Source organism: Pipra filicauda, unplaced genomic scaffold, assembly GCF_003945595.2.
Source record: "Pipra filicauda isolate LSUMZ 115617 unplaced genomic scaffold, ASM394559v2 scaffold230_size2164044_pilon, whole genome shotgun sequence".
In the NCBI taxonomy this organism is placed as follows: Eukaryota; Metazoa; Chordata; class Aves; order Passeriformes; family Pipridae; genus Pipra; species Pipra filicauda.
Window position 1 is genome coordinate 789,940 of NW_024104344.1, and position 17,736 is coordinate 807,675.

General features: G+C 39.6%; 1 long non-coding RNA gene across 1 annotated transcript in view; it reads right to left on the reverse strand.

The window, feature by feature from the left end:
• Window positions 1-8,115: 8,115 nt before the first annotated feature.
• The window catches only part of LOC120323306, a 32,800-nt gene continuing 23,179 nt past the window's right edge, over window positions 8,116-17,736 (reverse strand). Inside the window, exon 3 of the long non-coding RNA XR_005563634.1 lies at window positions 8,116-8,163. This is a non-coding gene — a long non-coding RNA (uncharacterized LOC120323306). The remainder of the gene's footprint in view (window positions 8,164-17,736) is intronic.

The window sequence follows — 17,736 nt, forward strand, 5'->3', positions numbered from 1 at the left end:
GGAAAAGCTAGAAAAACAAAGGTAAATGGAAGAAAAAAATTAGGAAAAGTAGATTGTGATGTGTAGGAGAGAATTCTAGTAAATACTGAACAGAGAGTGTAAAAAGGGACAATTAAACCACTGAAGAGAAGTCAAGAGAAAAATACAATGAAAAATAAGTGTCCTTCTTATTTTAGTTATTGCCAGCTACAGAGAAGTGACCATGTCCTTTACTATGCACTCTCTAGGTAGTGTTCAGTGATGGGCATAGGCCCTAGCATGGAGGACAAAGTCATCCTAGGTCCACTCAGCTACCTGATGTCTTCAGAGCCCTGTGTCCTTCCATCCCACAGGTTCCTGTTTATTTGCCAGGGCTGTGCATTTTATTGCTACCTGTGGTAGCTCAGCCATGTTGAAGGGCATGAATTTGGAATTATGGAGAGAAGAAATAAACAGAAGTGATTATAATAAAGAAAAAGGGGCCCAAGGGGCTCATGTTTATAGAGACTTTACAATTCAACCATATGGAACATTCTGTTTGTACCAAGGGTTTTTTTCCATGCAATAAAGGTTGCTTACAACCACCAAGATTCAGGCTGAGATCTGCCACAGGAGTTTTCTAAATTGCAGTATCTTTTTCTCTTCAAAGAAGTCATCCAGAAAAAGCAAAGAATGAAGCCAGATGATTTTCCTCTGCCAATGAATATGAGTACACAGAGCAACACTGTGCTGTATATCTTGTTGATCTGGTGGTTTCTTCTTTAGAGTGCAGTTAAAGGCACTAACAGGCTCACAGAACCTGAGGAAAATGTTCCCCAGGTCCCACATCACAATATCATTATATTCAATTGTGTAGAAACAGCTCCCTACCACACTTTGCTATTGAGTGTTTGTTAAAATACTTCCCCTTTTATTGCCCTGTCTCCCACCTGATTTATTTGTTTATATATTATTTTGTTAACTTGGGGGATTTAACAGCTTCTTCTGAATATGTAGGACTGACTAGACTTGAAGTAATTATTTTTCAAATGAATTTTCATGCTTGAATAATCCCCTCTTGTCAAGAACTTCCTTTGGCTCTGAACTTTTTTTACTTAAAACACATTAGAAAAACAACTTGCAAGAAATGATTGCATCCTTCAAAACTGCTGTTGTAATAACACTTCTAGCAAATTTGCTGTGGAGGAAAATTGTTAGTATTCTTTTGAAATAATTAAAGTGTATAAACCAAACAGGGTCTTTTTTAATGGGAGGGGAAGGATAACACTTAAAAGACTTGTGTTCTCCTAAAGGACTGAAGACAGGAGACTAGATACTTTCAGCATCTTGAAAGCAAAGATGGGGCTGGATCCAGCCAGAGAAATAATCATCACATTGGTTGTAAGCAACCAAGAATGGGTCAGGCAAAAAAAAAAAAAAAAAAAAAAAAAAAAAAATTTGAATCATCTTAATTCTAGAAGAGTAACAGAAGGCAAAAGCACCTAGGCCTTCCCCCTCCAGGTAAACGTTAAGCATCTGGTGAGCTCTGACCACAGCATGTGATCGCTGAAGAAGATCACCAAGGACCCCCCACACTGGGCTGCCCTGAGGAAGAGGTTACAGCCCTGCTCCTTGCTGCAGGGCTCCCCCACGGATACATGGAAGTTGTGATGAACCATACAAGAACCTCGAAAGACCAATGTGTTCTGCCTGTTTTTGCTGTTCTTGCATGATTTCTGGTGCTAAACCTAGCACCTCGATTTCCACAAGTGCTGGGATTTGCTACTTGTTTCTTCTAGTTGTGGCAGCAACCACTCTAAGCACCATTCCATGTACTATTACCCAGGCACCAAAAGTATCTGTAGAAAGCAAAAAATGCTTCCATAAATTATATTAAGTACCTGATCCTTCATTGTTTTTGGCCTGTTCATCACTTACATGTAGCAATATTAGTATATTCACTTTAACTTGGAATTACTCATGTATAAATTTAAGTTAATGCACAAATGTTTTCACTTGTGGCCATACTGGTAGCATTTACCTGCTAGGTGACTTTAGAATTTTCTTACTTTGGGCTTTTTCAGGAGGAGGCTTCAGTAGGGCAGACCTAAAGATCTGTCATGGGCACCGGGTGTTGGCTGCATGAGCCTTCTTGTCAATTTTTCTCATGAAGTCAGTCTGTGGGAGTGCAACTATGTACAGTTTTACTGAGAGTGGTTGCATATGGAGCCATTTGGTGCCCCTGGGTATTTCCTGGCTTATCCTAAATACTTGGGATCTGAACATAAAATGTGTGTGAATATGTACAAGGAAGCTAGCAAAAACATTGGAGTTGGATTACAAGAGAAAAATGTTATTTTTTTCACTGTACAAACTAAAAATTGGAAAGGACAAAGGTGACTAAATGAAAAGAGGAATAGTTTAAGTTGAAGAACACAGACTGGGAAATGAGCTTACTCTCAGTTAAATCTGTTTTGTTTGTTGCAGCGAAGGCCAGTAACAAAATTCTGAATTGTTTCTGAGGATGTATCTTCAGCAGAAGAAAAGAGCTGGGGTTAATTCAAACAGTTTTTGATTGAGGGAGAAGTGGAAAGGTTTGATTTTGACCAGACATTTGATGAACTGTAAAATAAGGCTTAATTAAAAAGTGAAACACCGTAGCAGTGACAATAGGTGGCAGTGTCGTCTCAGAAAAATCCATTTCTTATATTTTTGCTTCTGCCTGGATTTCCTCTTTTAAGGGGTTGGGAGAGAATAATAACCATAGAGAGCATCGGAGTCAAGAGTCAAGATTATTACTAGCTTTCATCTGAGGTTAATTTTCTTCCCAGCTTTTTTTTTTTTTTTAAGTCATCATCTTGAAGATTTGTGTGAAGATTTCCTATTTGGAATTGACCTTGAATCCTACAGTTACAAATGCAGACCAAAAGGTAGTTTTTAATACTCAGTCTGTATGCTAGGATTTGAAAGCCTAAGGGGCTCAATCAGCTGGAAAGCAATTCAATTGATTAAGGGATGAGTTGAAGCTGTTTAGGATGCTCTGCCTACCTGTCAGCTCTTCTGGTGATTCCTTCAGGTTTCCTATTTCCTGGCTTTGCACGCAGCAATCTCTTCTCCCCTGCTGCAGTGTGAGACCTTGTAAGCAGCAGTGGGAAATGTCACCAGGCAGATGAACAAAACCATTCACAAAGTTGATAACACTTGAGAAACAACCTGCCTTCCAGACTCACCGAGGTAAAGCTTTCCCTGTCCTTTTAGTTATAGGCTAAAGAAAAGCAATGATCTGCAGCTTTGAACAGGGTTCAAGGCATCTCTGGTCTTTACACTATCACAGATGTTTTCTTGTGCAACCTCTGGCAACTTGCCTAATCTCCCCCTCTGCTGCTTAGTCTGTACAATGGAGATAGCAGTTTAATTTGCCTGTCTTCTGGATAAAGCTTTTCTCTCACTCTGCTGTCCTCTGCTAGAGGAGTTCTGATATTGAGTCCAACTTGTCAGTTGTGTAACACAAATAAAATTACTTATTTGCTTAAGAGTTTCCAGGTTTGAGGGGAGCAACAGAAGCAGAATAAAGGTAATACAAGGGTGAAATCACTTCATACAAAGTGCTTCAGTGGACCAGGACCAGAGGTGATCTGAAACCAGCAGTTAGATGAATGACCTAGAGTATGGAAAGATCTAGATTAATTATCTGCTCTGCCAAAAAACATTTAAAGTTTCCAAATAGCATGAAAGAGCGCCGAATTGTAGGAAATGGGATATTTATGGGGAAAAAAGGCTTGGAATCTACTAATATTAATTTTGTGCACAAAAGAGTGAAAATCATCATTTCCTTACATACTTAAAGCCCTCAGATGAGTAATAAGAATTGCAGCACAGATCTTACCTGCTTAGGCTGATGTAAGGAGTGCTGCTTGTGGCTAGGTAGCAAAAGCACCTAGACAGGGCTGAAACTCCCCTTTGTTATCTCTTCTGAGGCAAAGAACTTGATCTTGGTTGCCTTTCCATGCTAGTTCACTACACAAGTCTATATTGGGTAAGACCTCTTTTTTACCTCCCCAAAGAATTTGGGCATTCAAGTTCTGCATAGAATTTTTTTCTCTATATTTCTACTGGAACTTTTTTGCTAGATGCCTCCTGGGTTGGGGCTAGAGTCAAGGCACAGTCTCCAGCATTGTCTCGCAGGTATATGAGAACCTCTGCTTTCAGTGCGCTGTGACTGTTCTGCATTCATTCTTGGTACTGGATCTGCAGAGGGGGTATAAAAATCCCAGGTACCAGAGCTGCTCTGATGCCTGATGCTCAGCTGCCAGCAAACACTGGAAGTGTTTGTTTCATGAATCTTATGGTGAATTTAGGTGAAAGAGGTTGTGCTTCATTGACGGCCCTGAAAGCTGTAAAATGCCACTCCGCTCCTGTTGTGGAGAACTGTTGATCTGTATGGCTAAAAATTAAGCTTCTCATATGTTTCCCTCTCAGGATCTTGATGCTGCTTAGTGTGCAATGGGAATTAAGTCTCACTGTTGACATGATCATTTTGAGATATCAACCTGTGAAATTTATTTGCTATGCAGTTAGATGAATCCTGGAAAATAGTTGAGGTTTTCTCTGGTTGTTAGTGTGGGCATTTGTTACTTTTCTGGTTACAGCTGATCTTGGAAATGCTTGGCTTGGGGAACTGGCGCACCTTGGTGGAGTGAGCAGCCATTCTTATCACCCACAGGTTCCATCCTCTGGATCCTTCATCATCAGTTGTGCTTTGCTCTGTAGGAAAGAAATGTGTATGAATGTAAATGCCTTTATGATTCTATGAAAAGTAGCTCATCAGTAAGTCACTGATGAGCGAATCCCTGTGTACCAGGTCCCTGGCAGATAACCTAGGACAACAAACCCGTAATAAATATGGAGAATGGAGTTATCTAGCAACTTGCAACAGCAGTGAAATGTGGGAATGCTGTTAAAAGAGAAGAATAACATCTTATATTGTAAATTTTGGGCAGCTAATTGTGTGGTATTTTAGATAGTATGATTATTATCCAGACTAACAATCTTTCTCCATGCCTGTTGCTTATGGAAACAGTATCTCCTACTGACAGGACTCCTGAATATTTGCTTCCTATATATCTACCCTCTCTGAAGTCTGTAGGGATTCACTGGATAATGACTGTTTTCAAGAGCTCTGAAATATGAAAATGCACACCACTGAATTCAAGAGGAATTAAGTAGCTAAACATATACTGGGTAGCTAGGTTCTCAGAATAGTATTTTTTAATTAAAAATCCCAGATATAAATATTCAGTTTTGAATTATTACGAAATTAATAAGAAATATATGGTATTGTATGAATTAGAATAATACATAACACATAATATATTAATCTGTATGCTATAATTCATATCTTTGTTATAATTGCATATGAATTATGAATATGGTGTGGTATGAATTAATATGAAATCTATGGTTAAATTTGCACCAAGCTCCACTAAGTTAGATCTCTGTAAATGTAAGAGATGCCTTTGCCCTATTCCAAGCAGGAATGAGGTGGTAGAAGATAAACCATGAAAAAGTGTATTCACTGGTTCTTATTTCCTCATCTGCTGCTGTTCAGTTTGTGCTTCTGCATTTTTCACTATGGAGCGGCTATTTGCAGATGATGAGCTATTTTCCTGAACTATGTTCTTATAAAGCACTGCCCAAAGTAAATGGAGACCGGGAAGGCTCTCCCAAATGGGTCCTTCTACATAAATGCTGTCAGCTACTGAGATGAGTTAGATACTTGAGCCAGCTGTGGGAACTTGGATGCCTACTACGTATTCCTGCTGCATAGCACTTATAAACAGTTTTGTAGTTTTTTATTGCACTAAAATAAGAGAAGCAAGACAGCAAAAAAGTGAAATTGCTAAAAACTCCCACCTCACAGCCTTTAAAAATAGGACTCCAAATAATCAATATTATCTGATGGTCTGGCACTAAACAAATGAATTATTCCTTCAACGTTCATGTCAGTCCTTTATGTCTCCATTCTTTTGCATTATTTCTTTAAGAACTTATTATTCTGCTTTCTGTCTTCATACAAAGGCTGAAATTGTGTTTTCCATATGTTTCAGAGCTGGCCTGGAGCACTTCTAGCCCTATCTAAAATCTTGATATATAAAGGAGAATGTAACTTCATTATACTTTCCTCAGTAGAGACAAACACCATTATTAGTTTTCTTTTATGTTCCTTTTGTTTTTTTAAGCTGAGGAGTGAGGAGAAAGCAGACTAAACTTTTAATAGCAGGTTACATTATGATGTGTATAAAGTCATATAATTCATACGTTAATATCTGTCCTGTTACTAAAATCAAGTCTTTCGAGAGCTAAATAAAAGTATTCATAGTTCCTCCTTCACCTAATACTTAGAAATGTTGCTAAATGATAGAAATATTCCCTTTCTGTAGATCCTACTGCTCACTGATAAAATTTGGAAATCTCCTAAATCTTTACTCTTAAGTAGTATTACACTTAAAACAGTGAACCTTTAACTGTAATCTTCCCTCTTTTATCCCTTACGTGGTCTCACATTCCTGTGGCCCCAAGTTATACTGTGATAACTTACTGTATTTGAAAAAGTCAAATAAAAAGTTTCTATACTCCTGTCTATGGGCAATTACTCTACTGAAGCAATTGTCAGGAAAAAATACCAACAGATGCTAAACCTTTAGTTGATCTGTCTGTGAGTAAAACTTGTGACAGATTTGATAAAATAGTTTGATAGGTGCCTGTATGTCAAGAAGATAATGAGGAAAAAGATATTATTAAAAGGTAAGTGATTTTTTCCAAACATGGCATTTAATGTTTTATCTTAGGTTTAAGCAAAAGCACAATTAAATAGTTGGTCTGAAATAGCCTGTCTCAAGTGCAAATACTGATTCATTCAAATCTCTACACGATCCCTTGCTCCTAATGTACAAACACATTTTCTGTCAAACTGCTTTCTCCCTAGCTTTTGATTACCAATGGTTCTTTCTGTGTCAGATTGATTTGCTGATCAAAGGTATAGGTTGGCTGAATTTTACAGAAATCTGTCCAAGAGACCTTGCTGTGAGAATTAAGGGGGGGAGCCTGAGTGGTGGAATAACCATTTCTATTCATTAATATTTAAGTCCTGTCTTAGAGATTGCTGTAACTATAGAGAGTAAGTAGCTGAAGCTGTTATTTCAAGCCTAAAATACATCTAAATACAGTTCTAGGAGAAACGTCTATCAAACCTGAAGTGTGTACAAGCGAGGTTATGTTGCCTATCTTCTGCAATTACAACCTTTTTCCTTTCCATGCTGTTTTCACTCCCTAATTCTCTTGTTTGCTTATGAAATGACTTGAGGGTGTAATTTCAATCTAGTAAGCATTTCATATAAAATAATCTTCAGCATTTTGTGGAAGTAGTGGTGGTGACACTGGAACTGAACTAGCCTGCCTCTAAAGGATAAAGTTTAAATAAAAGAAATACTGGCTTCTAGTAATTTCCATGTCAGGCCAAAACAACCAGGAGGTTGTTTCAAATGTAAAATGCAGTATTTATATGTACAAATGGGGAAGACTGGGGTATTGATGCTTTGGACAGCCTTAACAAGCTAACTATTTTCCTGCACTCCAGCCCCCATTTTTCCAAATGCTTTTGAAGAAGTATGAGACTGTTGCTTTTATGTTTCTTTGCCCCCTCCCACTATGCACCGGATAAGAGGAAAAATGGATTTCCTAATGGGCTAAAGTGAGAAGAAAAGGGGAAAATATGATTCAGGAACCACTCTTGGTGTCTGTCAAACTTAGTAAAATTGTTTATAGTGACCTCATGTACAGACGCATGCAGATACCAAATTACTGTTTTGCTCAAAGCTTGCTTTTTGGGTCACCAGCTTTTGAGCACTGTAGACTTTATCCTTGAAATGAGTCTCTAAGCTACATACAGAAGTTGTGTAATAAGTGTAATGGAATTGTTAATTATACTGTAGTACACATACAGTTATTGAAGTTCCATATGCGACCAAGAGGTGAGGTACTGAAAATGAGCATTTTATTTTTCAGGATTATATTAATTTTCTTGTTGTAAATACAGCCCTGGATCCATCATGAAAGAAGCTCACAGTAGGGTTCTTCCATGCTTTCAAAATCTACTCTCTCCTCCTGTTTCCTAAACAGCTATTCTTTGAGACCTTTCTTGAGCACCTGTGCAAGAGAAAGGAAAAGCTGATTTGAGATTTAGTTTTCTGTTTAGTGGGGAATGGGAATGACAGGATGGGAGGAGGAAGGAGGGTGTTAGTCCTTCTCACTATGGCACTAATGAAAGTATGCTTCTCCATGAAAGAGATTTATTCTGCTTTGAAGTCAGTGGAAGGACTAATGACGTGGAGGAGTTGACTAGTGATGTGTAACACCATGCAAATGTCTGTATTTTAATCTTTAAACTGAAAGTAATTGGTGTCTTCTGTCATTTCCAAGGAGGTATTTTTCTGCCACCTGCTGTGGATAGTGTTTCCAACACATCCCAAGCACACATAGCACTTCACGTTATCATAAGGCCCTTTGTCTGAGCACGGTCCCTGAAGACCTAAATTCCAGTATGTGCAACTTTTCCTTTCAGAAGAGAGTGTAGACAAGTATATCAATTTTCTGAAGGAGACATATTTCCAAAAGAGTGCATTTTCGGAGTCTTTGCTGTTTATCTTCTCTTTTGTGGAGATAGCTTATGCCAGTCAGATGTTTTAAATTCTGCTGGAACCACTAGAGAAGAAAAGAAACTCTTTCATACCAGTTTTGAGGAAAATAATTTGAAGTAAGAGGCAAAAAGAGGCAGTACAATGCAAAAGGTACTAGTAGTGCTTTTGGCACACTGTGCTGCTTTAGCCAAATAAATGGATACCTGCTGATTGTCACTCGTTTAGTAAGGATTCTCTCTGTTTCCTCCACCTCTTCCCTCTCCATCAGAATGACTGTGGAATTAGTTCTTAATTTTTATTTTGCTTTTTGATAAAGGTATCAGGAACAGTTCACTCTGAACCTTTTTTTTAAATAATTATTCTGCATATCTGTGTCTTCTCTTTTTTGGGGGGATTATTTTTTTTAAGATCAGTCTCCCAGAGAGTGATTTTATCCATGTTCTGGATATATATGATATATAATCCATATATATATAATTTTCCTAAAATATGAATTTCTGAACTGACTTTCTGTGAAAACCTTGCTTTCTTTTTTCTTTAGTACAAATTTCAAATAATTCTATGCTGAATTTAAACTCTCAGCTGGGCCTAAGTTTAAGAAGGGTTATGAGACTGCCTTTGTCATGTAAAAGACTTTAGGCAAGATTTTAAGAGGTTTAAACTTTCCCCACAATGGGAAAAGAAGAATTAATTCAGAAAGTCTAATTGCCTTAGCAAAAATTGAGCGGCCAAGGAGTACTTTGAGAGTAAGGCAATCAAAGAAAGATGACCCTTTTTTTTAAAGAACCATACATCCTATGCTGATAGGAACTATAGAAAAGTTTTGTATAGTTTTTGCTGTGGTTTTTTTTTACTTACAACTAATTTCAGCCATTTTTTCCTTTACCTGCCTATTCTGTAGTGGACAAATGTTTCAACTGTTCTTGGTGACTATTTTTTCTAATGCTACTTTCTCATGCACTTTAATATGTGTTTTAAATAAGCACATTTGTAGTATTTCAACTAGGAGTTGTTGAATGTCAATTTATGCATGGAAAAAGTGCTTGTCCTGGCCTCTGAAACATTGCTTCTTCTTATAATATGTAAATGTTTCCACTTGATATTTTACTGGGAGTAGTTTACTCGTCTTTAGATATTACCATATGTTTGTCTAGGACTCCTTTCTTAGCAAGATCTGTGTCAGAGAAATCACTGATTCCTGAAAGCTTCCAGCAGCCTCAAAGGAAAAAGGAGCAGATTTCACATGTTTAAGGTCAGGAAAGCAAGGTTAGGAAGGAAAGAAACCTGACTTTATTCTTCAGTTGCTACTGACTAACATAGTGTGGTGCTGGAGAAAGGTAGTATACTTACAGAAGAGGCATCTTGCAGGCTCATTGTTCCTGCCTGCCGTGCTCAGCCCAGTGGAATAGAGAAACTGAGCTGTTCTTCCCAGCACAACAGAGAGACATATGAGCTGCTCTTGAAAATGGCAAATGAGGATGCCACTTGATTGCAAATGATTAAACTTGAGGATGATGGTCAAGTTTCTACCCAGCAGTATCCATGTTTGGATGGTGGTATGTTGCTGTCATTTAATCTCCATCTGGCGAGGAAAACAAGCAGCTAACTAAAGTCCTTCCTACAGCCCTGTGTAGGCTGGCTGGGCAGCAAGTGGGAGTCAGATGTCTGCGGTCCAGTGCACCATATGCTATTATTGGGGTCTTCAGCTCCTGTGAGAATGATGACTTCAGCCTGTAGTTTCCACCTGTAAGATCAGTGCTGTAGGTTCTTCTCACTGAATTTGGCTTGCTGGCTGCAATGGAAGCTAATTTCGTTCTGCAGAAAGAGCAGGGGGCACTGACACAGCACGCAGTCTTTATTATGCCACGTTTCCCTTAAGGTTCTGTACTACTACTCCACTAAAATTTTACTCCAGGCTCTCAATCATGGCTGAGAGAGTTACCAACTGTACCAGCACTCCTTTGTTACATGTTTTTAGATCTCTGTCTGGGCATCTTGTAGGAGCTCCTCCAGGCCTGGAGCCAGGTATGTGTGCTCTGCAGTGAGAGTATACCCATACCACTGTGGTCCAGGAGCCTGCATCAGCCAGGAGCAGCACCATGCTGCTGGCTGGCACACACACAGTCCAGAGAGGGAGACTGTAGCTTTTCTGCCTCTGGGGCTTGCTGATTAGTAGAAGTGAGGCAGATGATGCTATCAGTTCTCCAAATTAAAACTATTTTGAAGCAGTTGTAGCAACTTCTGCAGAAAACTCCTAATTGCTCTTCCGGTTGTAAAGAAGTGTCCTGTTTCCAAGGAAGGTCACTAAATTGAGACCATTCATCTAAGTTCTCCTTGTCTCTCTGACTTAATAACTCCTTTCCCCTCAGAAAAAGCATATATGGATACAAGTTTCATAGTACTCCTCTGGAGATGACTGCCACCTGTTCTTCAAATCAGACAGCAGAAAGAGATAAAAATTCAAGCTGCTGCGAGAGGTGTAGCACAACATCTTGTCATGTGTGGGTGTTCCCCTTCTATCACGCAACCTATGTTCCCACAACTCCCCTGCTAGCTGAACTGGCAAGACGTAAGTATATTTCCAAATGTTGGCACCCCTGCACTAACAGTGGCTTTCGAAGAGAGCTGTCATGTACGTGTCCTCTCCATGTCACGTTCATCCCCCTGTCACCCCAGTTCTCTGTCTGTTTCCAAATATTTCAGACTGAACTCATTTGCTGTGTCATGAAATCTTGGCACTGGGGACACATGCATGTGATGACGCATGGAGCATACCATAGCTAGGTTATATGCAGAAGTGTAAACTCCTGCTGCTGTCATGATTCCTCAGATTTAATGTTCATCAATCCAATTAAAGCATATATCCATGCAGCTTGCAATTTCAAGATTACAAACCATGTCCACATATAGAGATACTTAATGTACGATCCCATCCACTCCTATAAAAGTTAAACATCTGAAAATGTTTGTGTAGCTGTTTAACAAAATTGTAAATCTGTAGAATTTCCCATTTTTCACTCTAGTTGCCAGTAAGTAATCTGTTGAGAACGTGAAATTGAATTCAGATCCTGCTTATGACTGGCAGGAAGACAGAGGTGATAAAAGAGGAGATTCCACACTTGTCTTGAGAATAGTGGTTGCTGCTAGAAGCAGTGACATATGTGAATATTTCAAAAAGCAAACCTTGTTTACAGTATATACCTGCCTAGCATCACTAAAATGACAGGCTGATTCTTTTGCATCCTCCTGGTTGCTGGTTGTGACGACAGACTTGTAACTCTTCCATTCCTGAAGTTCATTATAAAGGCAAGCTTGTGTGTGCTGTAAGGTGCCAAATGGGAGCTAGAATGCAAACTTTATCGAGTCTGCTCTCTAAACCATTACTATCAGATGTTGAAAAGTTTGAGTATGTCATTTCCTGCTCTTTTTAGAAACAGTATGGCAAAACCCATGTGAATAAAGTGTTTGATTTGAGCTTGATGAGAGCCCCAATTTAGCAAATCCATGACATATTTTTTGCTTCAAAAGAATTTTAGGCATGAAATACATATTATTTGCTCAATATATTTAAATTTTCCTCCCAACTAGTTTTAATACATAGAAACCAGTAAAGCTAAGATTATGCAAACAAAGCAAGCAATGTATTTGAGTTGAAGATTATAGAAAAATACATAAACAAACTGAAGGAACTGTAGAGCACCTGTCTGAAATACAAGATCTTTGTTTCTTGATGTTGTTCAACCTTGTCCTTTCCTTTTTAACCTCTTGTATGGTAACAGCAGTTGACAGTCTTCTGGTTTTAGGAGAAGATATAAGGGCCCAGACTGAATTTCTCCCCCTTCCACCCTGCAAAACTGATGTCTTTACTTTGTATGAACCCATTTGTTGGTCAATTTTCAATATCTCTTGGATCATGGAAGAGCTATGGGTGGAACAGGAGTAAATTTAAATCTGCGGCAAACCATCAAATCTGATTCCTGAACAATGACTAACAAATCCCCCAATTGGGATACTTATTTTTATATAGTAAAATTGCTGTCTGTCACGGATGGCTACTCCTTACATTCACCATATGAACAATAACATATGAACAATGATATGTCCTAGTGGTGCTGGCAAAAGGCAAGACTTGCAGAGTGCAAACTCTCTGTGACTTTCAATCGAAACCTCCATTTTCTTTCCGCATTGATTCTTTCCCTCATTTTTTTCTTCTTTTCCCAGACCCTTGTATTGCATTTGAGAACGAGAGGAAGAAATACTAGTCTTGGAACAACCTTCTCCAGTACCTCTGTGCATTAAGAGCAATGCAGAGGCGGTAAAAGGAACTGAGTCCCAATTCTCCATCACCTTTATGCCTTCTGTAGCATCACTTTGCAGAAGTACCATCAATCTACATCACTAGCTCCTTGTTGTTGCTATTACCATGCTGCCAATGGCCTTGTACTGTAACCCCATGGAACTGCCACTGCACTGTCTTGTGGGTGCTGGATTTCTGACACAGCAGCATCACAGACTTGCTGTGGGGAGCACTGACTTGATTGCCTTTCTTCTCTCTAGGGAGAAAGTTTATAGCCTGCTACCTATTTGTAACATGGCAGTTTAGAAATGCCAGAGTCTGGAAATTGGACCAAATGTGCCATTCATAGAGTTACAAATGGGAATCATTTAACGCTAAAAACGTCTCCTGCTTTTCCTCCGCTGTCTCTTTTCTAAAGGTCAAGCTATTTGTATAGAAACGTTAAGCCAGCTGTAGAGAGGTTGCAAGACCATTCCAGCTACACTGTGATGTCATTTTTATCTCCCATCCTAACAGGCAATGTCAGTCATAATTAGTGTTATATATAAATTCCTCACTGGGATTCAGGTTTCACATGATTAGGAACTAAACTACGTAGAGTGCTGCTCTTCTGACTCTGGAGTTTCAATTAACAGATTCAGTGATGAAAAACCACAGTGAGAGATGATGGCTGAGGTCAGAGGGGTTATCTTTTCTTATAGCAGTTGTCATCTTAAATGAGAAAACACAAATGAAAGAGGGTTTCATTAACCTGACTAAGGAAATGGCTGCCACAGATAGTGTGTCAGCAGGAAAAGCATGATCGGGACAAAGTCCTTTCCATGGCCTTGATCACTGCTGTAATCATCCTAATCCCCAATGGATATGGTGACGAAGCACAGTACAAGCCTGCTATAGCCTAGCTCTTTTTCATCAGTGAAGCGTGTAAGCAGATTATTACTGGTCTGATCAGTACTCTTGCCAATCAAGAAATTTCATTACTTTAGAGCAAAGCATAAGAAAGTCAGAAGATGAAATAAATACTGCACAGTGCTGGGCAGAGACAGAAATTCACCGTTGTAGTCCAGGAAAGTGACCCTGGATTTCTTCCTTTTCTTTCAAGGGGCTCTTGAGCTCTGGAATTCCATTCTAAGAAACATTCAAGGGATACAGTGTTCAAAGGAGTAAAACAAAAAAAGTGAAATACAATTATAGGGTTGGCATTAGCATTGGAATAGTAGGTCTGCCTGTAGAAGACTGTCAGCAGTGGCAATGCACAGTGGATATGCTCCACCCTTGGTCCGTGCCTGAGTTCTGGGGAGCTCCGTGAGAGATATTATTATAGAACTGACTCAGTTTTGGAAACAGTGGTTGCCATCTTGGTCCTCAGGCCCTCAGTAGTATTGAAGCACTTCTGTGTTCCTCTGGCCTGTTGTGCCCATTTGGTGCCTGCTCCTGGCTGCTTGCCACACTCCAGCCCCTCAGTCTGAGAGGAAGAATGAGATGCGGAATATGTGGAGCAATAACTAACTTAACTGAATTTTTGAGCAGAGTTTAGCCAGCCCTAGGCTCATAGGGACCTTTTTTCACAAGCATGTTTGCCTTTATCCTGCAAAATATTAACCCCATTTCAATTTTCATCAAAAGGAAAATGGAGGACTGACTGGAATTGCCTTATCTGAAAATTCACAGGATGTTATCCCTTATTGCAAACATAACCTGCTGGCCCAGTGCTTGTTGCTAGCTAGACTCCACCAAGAACACCAGGGTTCATGCGGAGTGGAGCCTGTTTCAAGAGAACAAATAGCTTGAAAACTTAAGTTTAAATCCTTTCCTTGCACTGAAAGGAAAAAAACCCCACAACTCAAATTTTACATGCTCGTTTTACTATCTTGGTATGCTTACGTGCCCCACAGTAGTACAAATTGTTGCATCAGGTAAAAGTCAAAGACTTGAAGTATAATTTCAGGCTGAGGCCCAGAACATGTTATGGGAAATAAGGCTCAGTTGCCTCTGTGCAGCATGTTAAAAAGTGAGGAAGTTCTCCATATGCAGAGTGCTTTTCAGAAACACTGATATTACCTCTTCTGGTCTATATTCGTTTTGTTTGTTTGCTGCTTGTGAGCAGCATGGAGAAAATGCAAGGAAGAAAATGCAGTTAAGGATTTGAAAATACCTTCCTATGTTGAAAATACCTTCCTATGTTAAAAACCTGTCATTTTCACTGCTGACTTGGAGATAAAATCAGAGAGATGGCATTAATTACCTGCCTTTGCAACCATGAACATAAGTGTAACTTCACTCAGATAAGAAATCCTGGTAAAAGTGAAAAGTGTGTGGACTGCTTAGTCAGTAAAAGTGCTTTTATAAATATTTGCAGAATTGGAGATTAAAAGTGCAACTGCTACTATGACCATGGAGTCAGGCAGATAATTCACCAAATAATTTAAATTTAGTTACTTTGTGCTTGGGGAATACTTGTAAACTGTTCTAAAATTAGTATTTGTAAAATCATATGCACAATATCTGCAGGAAAAGTAGCGGGGAAGGGTTTTAGCCAGGTTCATGGATAAGAGGTCCATAGACAAAAGGGAATGGGTATACATGTCCTTATATGTTTAATATGGAAGTTCTGTATGTTGGGGATGCAAACAGTGGCCATGTCCGCATGTTCTTCTTCCTTTCATAGGATTTCAGGATTTTCTGTGTTGGAAAGCATCTTTGAATGTTTTTAATTCAACCTCTTGTTCCCCAGCAGTGCCAGTTCTGAGGTCCGAACAGGCTGATCAGGGCTTTATCAAATTGGGTCTTGAAAACCTCTGAGTCTGCAAAACCTCCATGGGCAACTGGTTCTGCCTCTTGTCTGTTCTTATGGTGAGAAAGTAACTCCTGTCCAGCTGGACCTTCTCCTGGTACAACTGATGCCCTTTGCCTCTCATCCTCCAACCACATGACACTAAAGAGTCTGGCTCCATCTTCTCGATGCCTTCCTTGTAGGTGCTTGGGAATGCTGTGAGGGCCCTCCAAAGCAGTCTCTCCTCCAAGATGAACAAGCCTCTCTCCCTTAACCTTTCCTTATTGGGTAAGTCCTCATCCAACAGTCCCCATCAACCTGGTGGCCTCTGCTAAACTTCCTACAGCTTGTCTATAGCACTGTGAGGTCTGGATGCAGTTTAATGAGTTCTAAGTAGGAGGAGATAGCCTTTCTCCTCAGTCTAGGGACTGTGCACCTCTTCATACAGCCCTAGATACATTGTTAGCTTCTTTGCTGCCTGGGCACATTGCTGGTTCGCTTTCAGCTTGGTACCTGCGTACGTCTCCAAGGTCTTCCCAAAAGAGCTTCTCTGCAGACAGTCTATCCCCAGTCTGCAGTGTTAAAATGGGCTCTTGCTTCCCATGGGCAGGACTCCGTCCTCGTTGAATTTAATCAAGTGAGTGTTGGCTTATTCCTCCAGCCTGTCCAGGTCCCTTTTGATGGCAGCCTTGCCCTTGGGATTATCAGCAGTTTGATGGCAGACAGAATTTAGTGGCTAGACTGGTGCATAGGACATTATTGATGTTTTTTTCCTTATTTATGTGGGTTTATTATTAAATTTTTGTGCTGCTGGATTTGTCACAGTTTCTTTTCAGTGGAATAAATAACAACAAGTTTCCTTGGTGTTATTCATATTTTGAAGATGCCCCCTTGTAATGGAGAAGAAACATAGAGATGCAATAAGTATTCCTACTTAGGCCCACTGTTGAACTCCTCAAACCTACTACCTGGATTGGATTTTCTTCTCTCTGCTAGAGAGAAGTATTCCAGGGAATAGAAAAGTTCCAAGGAAAGATCACTTAACACTCAGCTTGGGTATAAAGATGCTGACTTGACCCTACCATCAAAATCTATTGAGAACAGCCTGATCTTATGGAGGAACATTCTACTTTTCATGGTTTTTTTCACAGCATGGAGCTCCTCTACAGGTCAGGATCTTCTGCCTGCCATTTCTGCTTCCCTCTTTTTCTTCAGGAGACCAGGAGTGTACTGGGTGGAGGGAAGGGATGTTCATATCTTCCAGGAGTTTCTTGATCTAGATGAGTTAAAAGGCTTTGCAAATATATCATGCAGGTGTTGTCTGTGTGCAATTTGGAAGTTCTTAGATCAGCAGGGCAGAGGTAGAAAGAGTATTTTCTTGTTCAATAGACTCCTCACTAGACACACAAGGCTTTGGATATCTCCTCCTTCAAAAATCCCTCCTAGGTTGAATGTTAAAATGAAGAGGGAGAAGAGTAAACAATCCCATCTTCCCCTCAACCTTTTACTCACTGACACACAGTAATCTACATCAATGTCACCTAGTACAGGCACAGAGTGACTTTCATGTATGCAGATAGCTCAGAACTTTGGCTGTTCACATCTTTCAGTATCAGAGTTCATTTGCATCTATAACTGCTTGCCTTGATGATTGCACTGTCACATGCCTGGGGTGGTCTGCAGTTCCCAGTCTGCATCACCTGGTTCCTCTGGCTTATCTTCAGGGCTACCTCCAAGTAGCATGCCTTTGAAATAAGGTTATAAAATGAAAGGTCCCTCTGCTTTTAACATGGATGTGCAACTGCTATGCCCAGAAGACAGATGAGTTTTGATTTCACTTTTGATTTTTAATGACAACTAACAATTGAATAAGGAAAACTATTTAAAAAATTTATAATAGCTCGCAATTTAGGGAAAGAACTGTTCACTTGCAGCTTGTCTCTGAACATCCTTACTCCTCATTTGAATCTGGTTAAAAGCTGTTCTTGAAAGTTTGTCTGCTCTCAAAACAG